The sequence below is a fragment of the Acomys russatus genome, chromosome 28, assembly GCF_903995435.1.
Source record: "Acomys russatus chromosome 28, mAcoRus1.1, whole genome shotgun sequence".
NCBI classification, from domain to species: domain Eukaryota; kingdom Metazoa; phylum Chordata; class Mammalia; order Rodentia; family Muridae; genus Acomys; species Acomys russatus.
This window is the reverse complement of record NC_067164.1, coordinates 3,411,974-3,430,339: the sequence shown is the minus strand read 5'-3', so window position 1 is coordinate 3,430,339 and position 18,366 is coordinate 3,411,974.

Genomic DNA, 18,366 nt, shown 5'->3' with positions numbered 1-18,366 from the left:
AGCATATATAGGGGGAGGAGGTCTCCCTCAGTCACAGACATAGGGGAGGGGAGAAGGGGGGGAAGCGGGAGGGAGGGAGGAATAGGAGGATACAAGGGAAGGGCTAACAATTGAGATGTAATATGAATAAATTAAAAAAGAGACAAGTAATCATGAAAAGAAGAAAAAGGTGACATTTCATGTGACACCCAGGAAGAGCAGCCACTAAACCAGCATGAAGCTTGCACTGGGCGCGCATAACTCAGCAGTCAAGGTGTGGTCCTGCCCCTCACTGACCAATCAGAGTCTCAGCCCCAGGCTCTCCTTGGAGGAGGTCTAGCAGGCCCTTAGAACTGTGTGAAATCTGTTTCTGGGAAGCCGACTTCCCCCAACTCAGTTTGGTTGGCACCAGAACCCCAACCTTTACCTTCTAGTGAAAGACTCCTGAGTGGGGTGGGGGCTGGGGAGGGTTCCAGTTTCTTGACCTCCTTGTCTCAACAGTCTGATGGCTGGAGGGAGGAGCAGGAAAACCTCTCATAAGAAACTCTCCCCTCCTGCCAGCTAGATTACATTTGCTCTAAGCTCCGCCCCTCCCTTCCCACTGGCAGATAAACTGGATCTGGGTTTCCTTTACCTTGGGACTCTGTAACAATTAGAGTCACTAGAATACTCAAAAGGTGACCACAGTGAGTGAGTGAGTGGATGGACTCACTGTGTGTGGTGTACTACTTGTTGACGTACAGAGGTTTGGTGTGTGGGTCAGAGGGGGGGCCAGGGGGGCGGCACCACAGTTTCTCACTTCCCCCATTCTTCCCAGGATACATCAGATTGTCCTACTATTGAGGAAAATGCCACCTTAATATGATGCTCTTTTTCCCCCCTAATGAACAGCTTTTCCTTACTTCATGAACACTGACTAGGTTGCATTGGTTGCTGGAGCTAGGACAGTGGTTTAGACCTAGTCCCCCCACCATCCCCAACCCCCTCCTCAGGGCTACAGTATGGGGCAGTGCAGGAGCAAACAGGTGATCACCATTCCATATGACAATTGCCAGCATGGTGTATTGGTGGCCTTCCTCATCCAGAGCCAGATGCCTGGCAAGAAACAACTTAAAGGAGAAGAGGTTCGTTTTGTTTTTTGTTTGCAGTTGGAGGGGATGCAGGACCATGGCAGGGAAGGCACGGCAGCCCATGGGAGGTACTTGCTCGCTGTTCATTGCGGGTAGCAAAGAGACACCACAAAGCAGGGCTAGATTATCAATCCTGAAGGGCTGACCTTCCCGCCATCCCCCCCCCACCCCCCGCAACACACACATACCATGAGTAAAGAAAAGGCAATCTGAGGTAGCTCCTTGGAAGAAGTGGCCAGGTGAAAAAAAAAAAAGTCCCACAGGCAAATTATCTGATCGTGAGTAAAATAAGAGATCCTAAGTTCGCAGAAGCACAACTTGCCTCCTTGGCAAACGAATTCATATTCTAGTGCCATTCCTAGGCAACTTCCTGGTAACTAAATGGCATTGTCTTCCGATGTTGGGATGGAGGAAGGAATGGGGAAGTCCTCATAGCTATGGTTTCACATCATCCGGCTGCCACAGTGTCTTTCTGTTAATGAGGTGAGGTGTGGGGACCCGGACAATGGCCACACTATCGGAATGTTTCTTGGGTAACAGTGACTGACTGAAGCTGGCCATGCTGCATCCTGGCATGAGAGTGGGCTAGAGCTACAAGAAGAGAGGTGGCGAAGATCTTAGGGTCTGAGAACCGGGGGGCGGGAAGGTAGGGAGCAGGGGTAGTCTGCCAAGGTCTCAGCAACCCTCTCCCTAAGGCCCGAGGTGTAGTCTCCTGAGCAGAGCGCCGCTGGGAAGTAGTGGGCCTTTAAGAAGTGGGGCATGGTAGGAAGTCTTCATGTCTTTGGAGATGTGGCCTCGGAGGGGATCTGGGGACTAGGACCCGTCTCTTTTGCTTATAGACCAGGAGACAAATAGATCTGCTGTATACAGCTGACATAATATGCTTCTTTACTGTAAACCAAAAGGCAACAGGGTCTGGACTCTCCAAAACTGGGGGCCCAAGTAAGCTTTTTCCCTTAATAAACTGATGATTTTTAGTCATTTGCAATTTGCGTTTATATTTATTTGTACGTGTGTGTTTATATGTAAGTATATTGAAGGATGTGTGTGTGTGTGTGTGTGTGTAATAGTGTGCACATGTGTGGAGGTCAGAGGACAAAGATGGTTCTTTCTTTTTATCATGTGGGTCTCGGGAATTGAACTCAGGTTGCTAGCCTTTGCAGCAAGTACCTTTACCCACTGATCCGTCTTGCTGGCCCTCTCGCAGCCAGTTTTACAGTAATGGCTAGCATAAGGTCTAGGGAGGTGGGCAGAATGTGTCTGAGTTATGTCATACGTCATAGTGAAGTAATGAGTTATGGAGCCGCACCCAGGTAACTGCGTTAGAGTGGATGGGGGACCCGGTTAAGCAGGTAGGAAAGAGTGGGACTAGAATGCTCTGGGCCTGGGTATGAGGAGATATCAAACCCCTGGGAAAGCTCAGAGAGGAGGCTGCTGTGTGCCCCAACTTACACCAAGGTGCCTGGTCTCTAGTTGAGTGGGGACTGAAATCTAATCCACTCCGCTCTTCCAAAGGGCACAACATTCTCTCTGTCCATGGGCCATGCTAGTGATTTCCAGGACCCAGAAAGACCTACTTCGATAAAAGAATAAGGTGTGGATAAGTAAAGATGGGACAAGAGAGAAGAGGAGATAAGCTCCCAGACTGAGAGCCAAGTACAAATTATATTTAGCCGTTTTCTCACTACCTAATCCCCAGGACCTAGAAAAGAGCCTGGGAAAGAAGCCTCCGGGGCATGCCACTTCGCCTCTCTGGCCTATCCTTATCTATAGCCGAAGAAAGGTAACAGAATCCAATGGCCAGGGCTGGTTGGTGTGTACGCTTCCATCTGTTTTTTGTTTGTTTGTTTTTACTGTGGAGGGGACCAGAAAAAGCACAAGTTTAAATTTACTGCTTTCGCCATTTTAACTTGTACAATTCAATCATGTGATTAACGTCCAGGTTGCTGCAAATTACAGTGAACTGAGCTTTTAAAGTTAAATTTTCATGACACGAGGCAGCTTGTATGTTTTGTCTGATAGCTCGTGAAAACTCTGGGCTGTTGGTGATTGACACCCCTCCTCAGGGTGGGGTTGTTTTTCTTCTACCGCAGCTTAACAGGTGAAAAGGCCAGGCAGTCAATCAGGTCTGTCTGTGTTTAAAAGCAGCGAGGAGAAAACGGAGCGATTTCCTCCTGTTTGTGGCTTTGCAGATTCAGGACCATATGTTTAGTAAATAGAGTCCCCGATCCACGCGTCGCTGTGCAGAAGGGACGGCATCGGGGTCTGTTGGAGCTCCTCCAAGTTCCTCACATCAAAGCAAAGACTCCTGCTGTTCTTTTCACAGAAAGAAAGCAATCGGAGCAAATTTTAATCACTTTATTTTGTATTTTTCATGCTTTCTAGGTGACACAAGATTTCCCTTCTCGTGTTTTTTTTTTTTTTAAATTTAACTGGATTACAGAAGAAAAGCATGTACAAAGCAAAAAGATTTTTAAAGATGTGTTTAATGACTGCATGACTAAGAAAATAAAAGTAATTTGAAACCAACCATTGCCACACATTCTTCTAGAACTTTTTCTTGAAGACACCAGTGCAGAAGAAATATGTGATCACATTTCACATGTAGCTTGGCCCACATTCTTTTACACTTCCCTTTTATTATAATGTATCAGTTAATTTAAAACAGTGCTGGGTGTGTCCCACATAGTCTCATTTACCTTGAGTTCCTTGTCTAAATGTCCCTGACATTGCTTTGTACCAACTACGTGGGGCTTTTTGAGCTTCAAAATAGTACTGTTGTCTGTTCCCTAGCTCTCAGATCCTATGCTGAAGTTGGGGGGCAGAGGGGGTGGTTGGGGGCAAGGAGTGGGGGGGCCACTATTCCAGGTTTGTCTGTCCCCCTCTCATTCCTACTGCATACAGCAAGCATGTACTACCTCTTGAACTTGCCATCCCCTTGCAGGAATGTCAGACTCCCACACTCACCTCTTCCAAGGAGGGTAGAAATTCTTGCCAGGTTCCTCTGCCCCGCCCCCCCTCCCCAGGGCTGATGTGAGAACTAATGAGGTCATGTGTTGGTATAAATACGTACGGCTTGTGGTTTGCAGTGGAAAAGATGCAGCTGAGACTGGAACACATGCCCAGGTTGCCAGCAGCAGCGGGGGGGGGGGGGGGGCAGATACAAGGAGTTTCCTGGTGACTGAGTGACCAGGAAAGGGAGCTAAAGGCGAGAGACAGATCCCGGAAATCGCACGGGACACTTAATTTTATATAGAAGCATTACTTTCTGGTTTTCCCAGCCCTGTTTGTGCATGTCTATTCAATAGACAATTATTGATATTAACAATGGGGAAAGGGGGCAGGGACAGATAGCCATGAGCACACAGGCCTTCAGGAAGCTCGTCACTGAGGTAATGTCTATAGCAGCTGTGGCCCCTGTGTCATTTGAAACATAGAAGAGTTGACTTCAAATATGTGCGCTATAGAAACACAAAGTCTCTAGGTTCTGTGCAAACCACTAACTGAACAGCCCTCCCCTCAGCAATCCTCTAACCCCCCTCCATCCCCCATCTCCCCCGAACTAGCTTCTACAGAGACCAGCCCTACCTAGGCACGCACGTGACACAAGTCAGGGGTGGATGCTACCCTTTCTTCCTGTCCCCACCTCCTCCCTTCTCCTAAGCACCTGTGACTTTAGCTTCACTAGGCTTTTATGTCATGGAAATGCAAAGAACTTTAGCTGATGATCACTAACGTGTCAGCAGTGATTGTGTCTCTCTCTGGTGGGAGCAGTGCACTTTGTTATCCCCCATCCACCTCTCGGGTAGCACTATGATCTCTCCTTAACAATAATAAAGGTGCCGTTGCCAGGCACAGAGCTTCCTACATCCCTTCACCCTTTACAAAGTCAATACATGCCTGACAGGAATTGGTACATAGCAAGCTTGGCTTCTTCACCCTTAAGTGTGGCTGCTCATAGGCACACATGGGGTCTCAGAGATAGTTCATTCTTCAGGCTGAGCAACGGTGGAAATACATATTTCCTGCCTCCTTCCCTTTCTTGCTACCCTTCTCTAGTTCCTACTGTGTGTTTCCTAGAATCTCCTCCAAAGAAAGTTTGGCACTCCAATGGTGGTTTCTGCCCCCACCCCCCCCCTTTCTGGGCACAGCCCGGCCGAGATGCTGAGTCATGTGCCCAAGGTCACAAAGCTAGGGTGCACTCCACGGAGGCTGGCTTGGGAGTCTGTGATCTTTCCCTCTGCATCACACGCCTCTCGACTTCAAACTGAATGTGCGGCATGCTTGATTTAAGGGCATTCCTCACCCCACAGGAGCCCCAAGGCCCTTGATCTCTCTCCTTCAATAAATATGATAATGGCTACCATTGATCCAGGAACTCTCGCTTGCCTGGTCTTGTGCTAAGCATGTTGCTTGCTCAGCCTCATTCAGATCTCACAACAAGCCCACCACAGGGAGAAAGCCACTCTTGCCAATCTTCACATCTAATCTCCGATATGACTGAGATTCAGAATTCAAAGGAATTGCTCAAGGTCACTTAAGGAGAGTCAAGACCTGTAGACAAATCTTTCTGGACCCTCAACTCACACTTTAATGTACTGTGTTATATTCTGTAAAGAAAAATGGGCTACCTGACACGTTCCCTGACAATTTCTCAGTTTGCTATCATTGCTACAGTTAAGTACTATTAACCAGTCGCTTAAGCGATGCACATTAGTTATAGCATAGTTCTATATGTTAGAAATTATGATAGAGCTGGTGGAGCTGTGTACTTTGGTGGAGGCCCCAGGGAACAGTCTGCGTTTGTCTGTCTGTCTATCTATCTATCTATCTATCTATCTATCTATCTATCTATTTATCTATCTTTCATCTACCCATCTACCCATCCATCCACCCACCCACCCACCCATTCATCCACCTACCCGTCCATCCATCTACCCATCCATCCATCCATCCATCCACCCACCCATCCATGCACCCACCCATCCATCTATCCATCCATCCATCTTTCATTTTCCAGAATCTTGAGGCAGCCCTCACTCAGTCTTTCAAGCCAGCAATATCCCATCTCTCTGACTGCTCTCTGATGTCTTATGTCTTTCCAACCATAGCGTAGAGAGGATCTCCAGGTTCATAGACTCATGCAATTCAGTTAGGCCCTTCCAGAAAACAGGACAAGCCTCCCATCTCAGGACCGCTCCCTTTAATCACCTCTGCAGACACCCCACTGCTGAGGAAGGTACTGTCACAGGGGGCATCATTAGTGGTTCATCCTGTGACTGGCACATGAGACAGTCAAGCTCTGAAGAGACAAGGCTCACTTTAGCTCACAGGCCTAGAGGCTCCTACTTGGGATGGGGTGGGCCCATTGGCCTCATGACAAGATCACAGGCAGAGAAAAACCGCGTACTTTGTGTCTAGGACACAAGAGAAAGAAGGGCCTGAGTTCCACAGCCCCCTTCAGGTACACACCCATAAGAACCTGAAGACATAGGCCTCCTAATCCTGCTATCCTTCCCTCCCAGGAGTGCCATATCCTGGGACAAAGCCTTTGCCATACCCAAATTATAGCATCAGGTCAAGGGACAGTATGTGGGGACATCTTTGCAAGGGAGCACACCACTCTGCATTCCATAGCCAAGTATATCTGGGGAGCTTCCCTGAGGAGCTGATCTAAACTTCACAAACTAGAGCCAACGTAGAAGATAGATAAGCTGGCTCTTGTAGAGGAATAAAGAGATTTTTACTCACACTAGTGCTATACTCAGTACTCATAGTGCTATACTCAGTAGTCACAGTGCTATACTTAGTAGTCACAGTGCTATACTTAGTAGTCACAGTGCTATACTTAGCCAGCTGTGGACATGAGGAAGAACAGTTGAGACTGACATCAGTCCTAGAGAGATGTGTGTGGGAATACTAACCTCTTTATGGAGAGGAACTGAGTGAAGGCTTCTTGTCCACTAAGGTGCTTTTGCCTATACCAACATAGACACAGACCAACAGTGAGCTTACAAGGTGAGCTCTGTTTTTAAGGATCTGTTGGGTTAATGGCGAAGAGCGTAAGCTGTCTCAGTCTTCAGTTCTGCTCCCCTCGGGGTAGACTTGCCGTCACAAGATGGCTGCCTGAAGGCCAAACACTGAGTCTTTGTATCACAGCACTTACGCAGGAAGAAAAGTAGGCTGTGGGAGATGGCTTCCTCTTTGTGGATCTCATTCTCAATCAAGGAAGAAGATTCTCCCAGAAGTCTCTGCAGAGCTTCTTTTCCAGACCCTGCTTTCAAATCTACTCCTTCCCAGAACCAATCGGCACATTCACATCCATTTAAATCTTTCTTATCACGCCATTTGTAGTCCACGCACAAGGTTTTGTTTGTGTTATCTTGATGTTCTTGTGCCATTTCTGTTGCTGAGGAGGCAAGGGTTTATTTGGCTTACAACTCCAAGTTACGGTCCATCATTTGGGCAAGTAAAGGCAGACACCCAGTCAGTCACATCTTATCCAGAGAGAATATACGCAGACAGACTTTCTTCCTTGTCAGTACTCAGATAGCTTTCTCTATGCTTTTTTTTTTTTTTAAATCTTTATTATGTATACAGTGCCCTACCTGCATGTGCGCCTGCCTGCAGCAAAGAAGAGGGCATCAGATCTCACTATAGATGGTTGTGAGCCACCATGTGGTTGCTGGGAATTGAACTCAGGACCTTTGGAAGAGCAGCCAGTGCTCTTAACCTCTGAGCCATTGCTCCAGCCCAGCTTTCTCTATGCTTATACATAGAGTCTAGGGCCCCAGACCAGGGAAGGGCCATCCACAGTGACCTGGACCTCTCTGCACCAACTAGCAACCAAGTCAGTCCCCCCACAGGCATGCCCACAGGCCAGCCTAGACCTATCTAGGTGATTAGTCACCAAGACTGTCTTCCTGAGCATTTCCCAGGTTGTGCCAAGTCAACAGTTAAAGCCAATCAGCAGGCACTGGAGAGACGGCTCAGCTCTTCAGGGTGCCAAGTGCTCCTGCAGAGAATCCATGTTCAGTTCCCAGCACCCAGGATGAGTGGCTCACCGCTGTCTGTAACTCCAGCTCCACGCCCCCGGACTCTGTAAGCAACTGCACTCATGTCCACATACATCTCATTAAAAAGAATAAAATTAACCTTAAAAAAATACAAATAGTCGGGAGGCAGAGGCAGGCAGATCACTGTGAGTTCGAGGCCAGCCCTGGTCTACAAAGTGAGTCCAGGATGGCCAAGGCTAACACACACAGAGAGAGAGACCCTATCTCGAAAAAACCACAACCACCACCACCACAACAACAACAAAAATACAAATAGAACACTTTACCTATCAGCTACAACTAGAACACTATACTTAACCATTTCTCAACTACTACACATTAGAGTTATTTTTTAAAGAAGGAGTGTTCTCATTAAAATACTATTTTAAAATTCTTTAGGAAAATTTTGCATTATTTTAAGGAAATAATATCTTTTGTTGTTGTTGTTGTTAGTTAGTTTTTTCAAGATTGGGCTTTTCTTTGTGGCCCTGGCTATCCTGATACACTCTGTAGACCAGGCTGTGCTAGAACTCACAGATAACCACCTGCCTCTGCCTCCCTGAGTGCTGGGATTACAGGTGTGCGTCATCGTGCCTGGCTTTTTTTTTAAATAAGGAAAACATTTAATTGGGGCTGGCTTACAGTTCAGAGGTTTACTCCATTATTGTCGTAGCAGGAAACATGGCGGCACACAGGCAGACATGGTGCTGGAGAAGGAGCTAAGAGTTCTATATCTGGATCCACAGGCAGCAGGAATAAAGAGACGACATCATTTTCTTATGGAAAGAGTGACGGTAGCCGGTGTTTGCTGCGGCTGGAGCTTTATACTCGAGAAAGCAGTTTACATCTGCAGACAACGTTGGACAACCTAGGAAAAGAATTTTCTGTTTCTTTTTTTCCTTAAAAAAAATATTTTCGGGCTGGAGAGATGGCTCAGTGGTTAGGAGTGTGCCTACTCTTCCAAAGGTCCTGAGTTCAATTCCCAGCAACCACCTGGTGGCTCACAACCACTTATAATGCGATCTGATGCCCTCTTCTGGCCTGCAGGTGTACATGCAGGTAAACATTGTACACATAATAATAAATATTAAAAAAAAATATTTTCCGATATTCTATGTTGCTATGTTGGCCTCAAAAATCACAGTCCTCTTGCCTCAGCTTTTTTCTTTCTTTTTCTTTGTTTTCCACATGTATCAGTCATAGAACAACTCTGCGAAGTGAGTTCTGTCCTGCCACCTGTGGACCAGGGGTACAACTCGGTCTTCAGGCCTTCACTCAAACAGCTTTATCCAAGGAGCCATCTTGCCAGTCCTCAAACTTTTCTATGTGTTAAAATCTGAATATGATTTGTCCTCCTCAAAATTCATGTTGAAATTTAACGGCTTGGCTCATCTATGTAGTAGTGTAGAGGCAGGGCCCTGAGGAAGGGTTAGGCCATGGGGCCGCTGCCCTCCTTGATAGATGAGATCAGTGTTTTCCTCCAAAGAGTGGGTTATTTCAGCCGGGCATGGTGATACACGCCTCTAATCCCAGCATTCGGGAGGCAGAGATGGGCAGATCTCCGTGAGTTTGGGGCCAGCCTGGTTTACAAAGCAAGTCTAGAAGAGTGAGGGCTCTTATTACAGTGAAACCTGTCTTGAAAAACAAAACAAAACAAAACAAAACACAAAACCAAACCAAACCAACCAAACAAAAAAAGAGTGGGTTACTTCTCTCCTAGAAGTAGACTAGAACTTTCAGAGCCGGGTCAGATGTTCCGCAGTGATCCTGACTCGCTTCGCGGCCTGACACACGCAGAATCCTTCTTCAGGGGCCTATTTCCTCTTCCTGTCTCTCTACCATCGATTCAGAGGCTTACAGCAGAAGTCAACTGCCTGTGGCCTCCTGGCTAAGGGTGTTGAATACAAATTAATCTCCTTTCTTTGTAAATTACCCAGACTCTGGTACTTTGTTGCAGCAACACAAAACGCATTTGGAAAGGATGACTGTGCTGAGAAGTCATCTCTAGATGATAAGGCAGCTTAAATGTGACGTGTTAACCTTATGATAAGAGACTGTAGGGCACAATCTCGAGTCCAGCATCATAGATGGACTGTGTGTGCCTAAGTGAATAAACTATGAGATTAAAACTTCGTGTCCCCCCCCCTCTCTCTCTCTCTCTATATATATTCACATGCACATACATACATCATACTGGTAATGTCTGAAACTCACCGAGAACAAATAATCTAAATTCTAGGATGTTCAAGAGACTCCTGCAATACAAAAATTAAAGGTTTAATTAAAGATTAAAAATTTAAAAAAATTAGGATTAAAAAAAAAAAAAAAGACAAAAATCAGCAAACCTTTGGGGAAACATAGGAAGAACAGACACAACAGTTAACGGAAAAAAAGAGGAACCCCAGAGCATCAGGGGTAGAGATAAAGCTGCTCAAAACTTGGTCACCGAAGGACAGACTAACACAGCAGAGACAACGTCACGCTTACACTAGCAGAAACGGAGGACAGTTAACGTCAAGTGCGGAGAAGTGGCAGGGGGAACCCTGGTCCATCGCTGGTGAGACCCTTGGCTGGTCCAGCCTTTCCTTGAGAGTCACCTGGCAAGATGAACTCAAGTCAGCTTCCCGAGGCCATACAGAGCCCTGCTCTGCTCCCCTGGGAGAACTGCGCAGGAATTTCTTACCCAGGGCCATGAAGGATCAGGGCTGAGAATGTTTGCTACAGTATGTATAAACCGACCGGAAACAAACCCGTGTGCGCATCACTGCAGAAACAGAAAGGCAAATTTTGTTCCGTGGAGCTGGCATGTGTGTATACAGCAGATAGAAGAGCTATATTGCTATATTTAGCTTCAGGGCTGCACCTTAACACAGAGTGGCAGGAGAAGAAGCAGGAAGAAGGGGAGGGAGTGGGCGCTGAGATCAGGATGTAAAGTGGAAAAAAGAATTAGCGGAGAGAAAAGAAGTATAGTAGTAAATCATACGCACAATACACAGGGTGAGCTGAGATGTGTATAAAATGGGCATTTTCCAAGAGTTCATGCGTGGGAAAAGATACATGCTAAATGCCAGGGCAAGATTGCCCGCAACCAAGAAAGGAGCATAAAGAAAAAGGGTAACAAAAATAAATAAATAAATAAAAATAAAAAAAGAAAGAAAGAAAGAAAGAAAAAGGGTAACAGAGAGCAAAGGGAGCACGAATAAGACAGAGTGGACCCTGTCACAGGGGAAGGAGGAGTCTACACCCATAGCTCTAATTATTTCTATGGATTGAATTCCCTGAGGCGAGATGACTACATGGCACCTTATGAGAAGATGGGGGAAGCAACGGGATCCCTCTGGACCGAGGAGTCTCTAGTAGGTGATTTTCATCCTCTGGTTTTTATTTATTTATTTATTTATTTATTTATTTTTTTTGAGCTTAGAACTTGGGGCTGCCTCCCGCCCCCACATCCCAGAGCAGGGACAGCCTTTTCCTGGCAGAGATAAGAAGGCAGCTGCTCGGAGATGTGGTTGCTGATGGGCTAGGAGGAGAGTCGGGTCCCGTGTGCATAGATTCTCTCAAGGCAGCATGCTAGCCTTGCACGTCAGGATCGTGGGCTCCTGACTGAGTTGAAGGAGTCTGCAGGTTTGACCTCCACCTGTCACAGGGGTCCCCCTCTTCAACCTTCTGAACACACAGGGAAGTTGGGAGAGCCTGGCTTAGGAGCTCTCTCTCAGTGTGGCAGCTGAGTTGCCGAGAGTCAGGCTCTGCTGCAGTGAGCATGTGTGTTGGTTTCCTGGTTCCCCCACCTCACTGTGGTCAGCATGTGGCACGGTCCTGTTTCCTCACCTCTGCAAGGGGTGAGTGTAGGTTCCACAGAAGGGCTCCTGTAGTGTGCCTGGAGTGAGGTTCTATAGCGAGAGGGACAGCCCAGAATGAGGAGGGCTGTATGAGTCCACAGTGCTGCTTTTCCCAGAAGCCCTTTCTTCTCTCTGCCAACCGAACGGAAAAATTGCTTTGCATAGATATACAGGTGGACCTGGGTGGATTTCCTGAGAATCCAAACTATGCAAATACTGTGAGTCAGCAGGTGGGAGGGACAGGGGCAAGCCAGCGCACACCCCTGCACGAGGCTGTTTGCTTTTGAACACCAGGAGGGCCCAGGAGGGTTTGTGCTGTTCTAGGTTGCAGGTCCTTGCTTATCTGAGAAACAGTCAATGCTTGATTCACTCAAAACAAGTTTGAAATGAAAAGAAAAACAAACTCCACAGCAAACAAACAGAGTAAAACCTGTACCTCCACCTAGAAAGAAGTCACCACCAGCTGCTGCCTTGGACACAGCTTCGCCTCATGTTGGCCTTCCGCGGGCAATAAAGCACTGGTGTGGCTGCCTGATTTGAGTTTAGTACCTGCACAGGGTTTGAGTTGATGATCTTGCCTGGCTGGGTCCAGGTGAGGGCAGGAGAGAGAACACAGAGAAGGGAAGGCGTTAAAATGACCAGGGGCTTGGCTGGGAGAAGATGTGTGCTTCTAGGACAGACAGGACTTTTCTTACAGACAGGACTTTTCTTCAGTTTACATTTGCCAACTTGGGTTGCAAGGGCAGACAGAAGACAGAAGGGGGCCTTTGTGAAGGGCAGTGTTTATCTTATGCTAGGGCCTGGGGTTTGCTTCCTGTTTGGCTTTCTGAGGACTCCTTGTCCTCAGGATTAATGAAGTCCATCCATACAGACTCTAGGAAGGACGTTTGTGCCCAGACCCTGTTTACTTTAACAATACGTTCACAGTTCATGCCAACTGGCCTCCCACAAAGCAATTCACCTGCTGCTGCCTTGTGAACTTGCGCCTCTCAAGTGTGAACTTGCTGCTTTTGAATGCACGACTCATTCTTTCCAGGATGGACAAGGGACAAAAATTCCATGTTTAAAGGGAAATACATTTATTTATTTATTTGGTTTGGGGGTTTCTTTTGAGACAAGATTTCTCTCTTGTCTCTTGTTTAGCTTTGACTGTCCTGAACTCGCTCTGTAGACCACCAGTGTGGTCTTGAACTCACGGCGATCCACCTGCCTCTGCCTCCCAAGTGCTGGGACTAAAGGCGTGCGCCACCACTGCCCAGCTACTTATTCACATTTTTACGGGGATATACTATGCCAATTCGCTGCATGCATACAATGGGTAGTGTTCAAAACAGAGGAACAAACATTTAAATCTCTTTACTAGTCACTCGTTTATTTATTTGGTGACTTGGGGGCATGCGTGTGTCAAGACACGGCCCGTGGAAGTGAGAGGATAACTTGCACACAACGATTCTCTGGTTCTACTTTGTGGGTGTCGGGGCTCAAACTCAGGTCATCAGGCTTGGTTTCTGGTGCCTTTATTCGCTGAGCCATCTCATTGGCCCCATATTATTAATCATTCTTATATGTACATTTCCTGTTTCTCTATCCATCATGGGTTTTCTTTATTTTTTTGCATTATAATTTTTTTTATTAACTCATTCATATTACATCTCAATTGTTATCCCATCCCTTGTATCGTCCCATTCCTCCCTCCCTCCCGTTTTCACTCTATTCCCCTCCCCTATGGCTGTGACTGAGGGGGACCTCCTCCCCCTGAATCATCATGGGTTTTCTTAACCAATGATTGCACTGGGGTGCTAAAGAAAGACTGGAAGTGATTTCCCCCTCAGTGTCTGCTCGCCCTTTACTGGCCTCCTCTCTGTCTACCGCCCCCACTGCTCCTCTCAGTCCCTGGCAACCATGATTCCGTCTCCTTCTTCTTTAAGTTTAACTTAAAGTTCCCGCAATGAGCAAGAGCAAATGACTTAGTAATTCAACTGCTCGATATTTATTCTAAGAAGATGACATCATTCTGCCAGAAACATGTTTTCCTTCTTGTGTTCATTGCTGTACTATAGACAGTTATGCAACCACCAACCCCGGCGCCTTCAGTGAGGAAACACATTGGGGAAATGTACTTTCACATGAGTATTACTCAGTCAAAAAAATAATTGAGTCCTGTCCTTTGCAGCACTATGGATGGAACTAGACGCCTTTATCTTAAGGGAAACACGTCCGACACACAACGGAGACATGTGTTTACACTGCACCCTTAGATACCTGACAGAAACCAACTGGGGAGGAGGATTTTATTTTTGCTTCACGGTTTGTCATGGCCTCTGTTCATCATGGCAAATTATGGTGGTGGCGTTTGGTAGAGAGATGTTCTTCATAGCTCAGTAAGTTAGAACGAAAGGAGAAAGGCCAGAGCCTTGTCTTGACTATAATAGATTATCTTCTGATCTACATGTATACAGAGAGAGAGAGAGAGAGAGAGAGAGAGAGAGAGAGAGGAGGGAGAGAGAGACAGACGGGGGGAGGAAGAGAAGGAGAGAGAGAACAAAACAACCACAAAACAATGATTTTTTAAATTAATTTATTCATATTACATCTCAATTGTTATCCCATTCCTTGTATCCTCCCATTCCTCCCTCCCTCCTGCTTCCCCCCTACTCTCCTCCCCTATGTCTGTGACTGAGGGGGACCTACTCCCCTTATATATGCTCTTAGGGTATCAAGTCTCTTCTTGGTAACTTGCTATCCTTCCTCTGAGTGCCGCCAGGCCTCCCCATCCAGGGGACGTGGTCAGAAATGGGGCACCAGAGTTCGTGTGAGAGTCAGATCTCACTCTCCACTCAACGGTGGAGAATGTCCTGTTCATCAGCTACTCTGGGTAGGGGTTTGAAGTTTACTGCCTATATTTTCCTTGGCTGGTGTCTTAGTTTGAGGAGGCCCCCCAGGACCCAGATCCGCCTGTCATAAAGTTTCTCTTGTAGGTTTCCAGGACCCTCTGGATCCTTCTATTCCCCCATTCTCCCATGCTTCTCTCACCTAAAGTCTCAATAGGATGTCCTCCCCTCTGACCCACTTTCCTGGTAAGTAAAGTTTTTCATGGGACATACCCCTTGGACTAGTGTCTCGATATAAGTGAGTATATACCATTTGCCTCTTTTTGCTTCTGGGTGATCTCACTCATTATGATAATTTCTAGTTCAATCCATTTGTCCACATATTTCAGGAATTCCTTGTTTTTAATAGCTGAATAGTATTCCATAGTGTAAATGTATAACCACTTTGGAAATCTATCTGGAACTTTCTCAGAAAAATGGGAATAGGGCTTCCTCAAGACCCAGCTATTCCACTCCTTGGAATATACCTAGAAAATGCTCTACCACACAACAGGGACATATGCTCAACCATGTTCATAGCTGCCTTATTCATAATAACCAGAACATGGAAACAGCCTAAGTGTCCCTCAGTAGAAGAATGGATTAAAAAAAAAAAACAATGACCTTAGATGACCATTAAGTAGTCGATTCTAGGTCACTCGTCATCCACGCTATGATGTTTTGAGTCTGAAAAGAAGATTCCAGCAATGGTTATACCAGGACAACAGATTTAGGTTGGGCCATAGCAGACAGACAGACAGGTGGGGTCCTCCACCGGCTCAGAGGTTTTTGGGTTTTCTAGCCTGGAATTCTTGGGCTGCATTGCTGACACCTTATTGGCACCAGGCGAGTTTCTGGGAGGAGCCCCAGAGACAGCAGGCACCTTAGACCGCTTCAGGGAACGAAGTTATTAAGCATCAGCCTCCGGGCCAGCAGTCTTTGGGGACAGCTCTCTGGACAGGCATCATCAGGAGGCAGCACCGTGCTTACTTACCCGAACCCGCAGCTGGAAGAAATGCACCCAGGAGGGAGGAGGCCACCTGCAAATGACAGATGGCACCGGTTCAGCCTGGTTCTTGTTCAGGAGCATGTGGGAGTCACAGGTTACATGATCAAAAACATCAAGGAAACAATCAGTCATCACCCAGGAAGCAAGAAAGCACCCATGAGGAACCTAGCCCTGGCCATGCCGAGTAGATTTAAAACATTAAGCATACAGCACCAATTGGAATAAAGGGAAGAGTCTGCAGGGCAAGGTCGGAAGGCATAAATGCAGGTTCTGGTGAAGGAGCATAGCAGGTTAGAATCTTGGGATGTCTACAAACGAAGTCTATACAGTGGAGAGGCTGGGAGAAGGCTGGGCTCTCTATATTTAGCTCTGGCCTGTCTGTCTTAGCTCACCCATCCAGGGTTTGCTGTTACGGTGTCCTAAGCAGATTTCCTGCCCCGGGAACATCCCTTGTGTCAATGTGCCCTTTCCCTCCCCGCTTGCAGCTTCAGGTTCCACTCACAGAAGAAGCCATGGCAGAGTAGACAGAGGGACTAGGGTGGTCGTAGTGGCTAGAGGCTGCCCTGGCCCCTTTCTTTATCTCCCCCCCCCCATCTGCCTTTTGTTTGTTAGTTGGTATTTGGAGATAGGATCTGGTTATGTAACCTAGGCTGGCCTGGGATTCACTATGTAGCCCAAGCTAGCTTCAAAGGCTTCCTCTGAGTGCCTTGCACTTAACAAATGCTGGTTAGGAAACTTGTAGCAGGGGAGTGAAGGGGCTTCCCGGCTTGTCAGTGGTATGGCGCTGGGTGTGGTAACACGCCCAAGTCTGGGTTTTCTCACCTGTGCAGTAGGGTTATCCAATTTATAATTTAATTTTCAAAAGTTTTTTTTTTTTTTTTTTGAGATGGGCGTTCTCTGTGTAACAACCCTGGCTTTCCTAGACTCGCTTTGTAGACCAGGCTGGCCTCGAACTCACGGAGATCCTCCCTCCTCTGCCTCCCCAAGTGCTGGAATTAGAGAATCTGGCCGCCACCACACCGGGCTGGAGGTTATCTAACTGTTGTCCAGCCTGCCTCGCAGGGCTGTGGCCAGGGTCTCCCACATGTCACCATTAGCCTTGATTTTCTCATCTGTTTCCCCATCCAATGCCCTGCAGGGCCCTAACATTAAAGCCTCGACTCCGAGTGTGAGCGCCCCGCCCGTCCCTGTCAGCAGGTCTGTCAACTCTGATATCTCCTCCTGCTGCCCCTCCGCCTTCCTGGTCCTCTTCTTGCCTCTCAGTATCACGAGACATTTCATGGGCCAATCCAGCTCCCATGCTCCCTGTACCCAGGGAATGCTGGGAGTTCCTCGACTCTGACTTCCATCAGTGACTCCAAAGCTTCATGAACTCAGTTGACGACTCTATGGACCACATGCCATGTATTTATTTATTTAGACAGGAGCTCGCTATGTAGACCAGGCTGGCCTCGAACTCACAGAGATCCATCCAATTCTGCCTCCGAAGTGCTGGCATTAAAGGTGTGCACCACCACACCTAGCCATGGTCAGTTTTTTTGTTTTTGTTTTGTTTTGTTTTGTTTTTGCCATGTTCAGTTTTAAACAAGAGAAAGTTGTAGGTAGGGGTGTGTGTGTGTGTGTGTGTGTGTGTGTGTGTGTGTGTGTGTGTGTGTGTAAGGATATGCCAATGTCTGACCTGGGAGTTGGGTTTTGATCTATGGGCCAAGCCTGAGGAAAGATGGCTGGCCATTCGCAAACCAGACATCAGAGTTCTCAACTGAGAGGGACCCAAGTGGGTGCCCCAGTGTCAGGTAGGAACATGGCTGCTGTTATGTCATCAGGAGGATCCTGTCATAAGGGAAGGCTTCTGGCTGCCTGCCAAGGGCCTACGTAAATCCTCACCCACCTTGGACACAGGAGATACCTACAGGAGGCACCGGGTTTAGGGAATCACTCTCTAAGAGCTCTGTGGATCTTGCTGTTATCTTATCACCTTACTTAACATCAGAAGAAAAGGAGAGAGTGGCAAGCCTCTCTCCTTCTAACCTAGTCCCAATCCAAAGCCTTCTGGAGTCTAGATCACTGGCCCCGGCTATCAAGAGAAAAGAAAGGTGTTTTGGATGCGATGTGGGCATCAACAACGTAGATTTCTAGCTGGGCCCTCACTGCCTAATTACATCGCTGCAAACAAGACAGTGGATTTGAAAGCTCCAAAAACTGGAAAATGGGCTAAAAGGATGGATGGAGTTAATTAATCATTATTACTCAGGTGGGATGGATCCCAGGCTTGATGCGAGACTGCAAGAAGGGACCCAGGGAGCCCCTGGCATGCCGTCAGGTGTGAAGGGAAGAAATAAGGCCGGCTATTATGGCTCCACCGTAACTAATCAAAATGAGAAAGTGTGAGGCGTGCAGCTCGATCTATTGGCTCTGCAGCCAGAGGCCTCATATAAATGCTAACAAGGCAAGGACGGAGGCCCATCGCTGGCTGGGATGGCA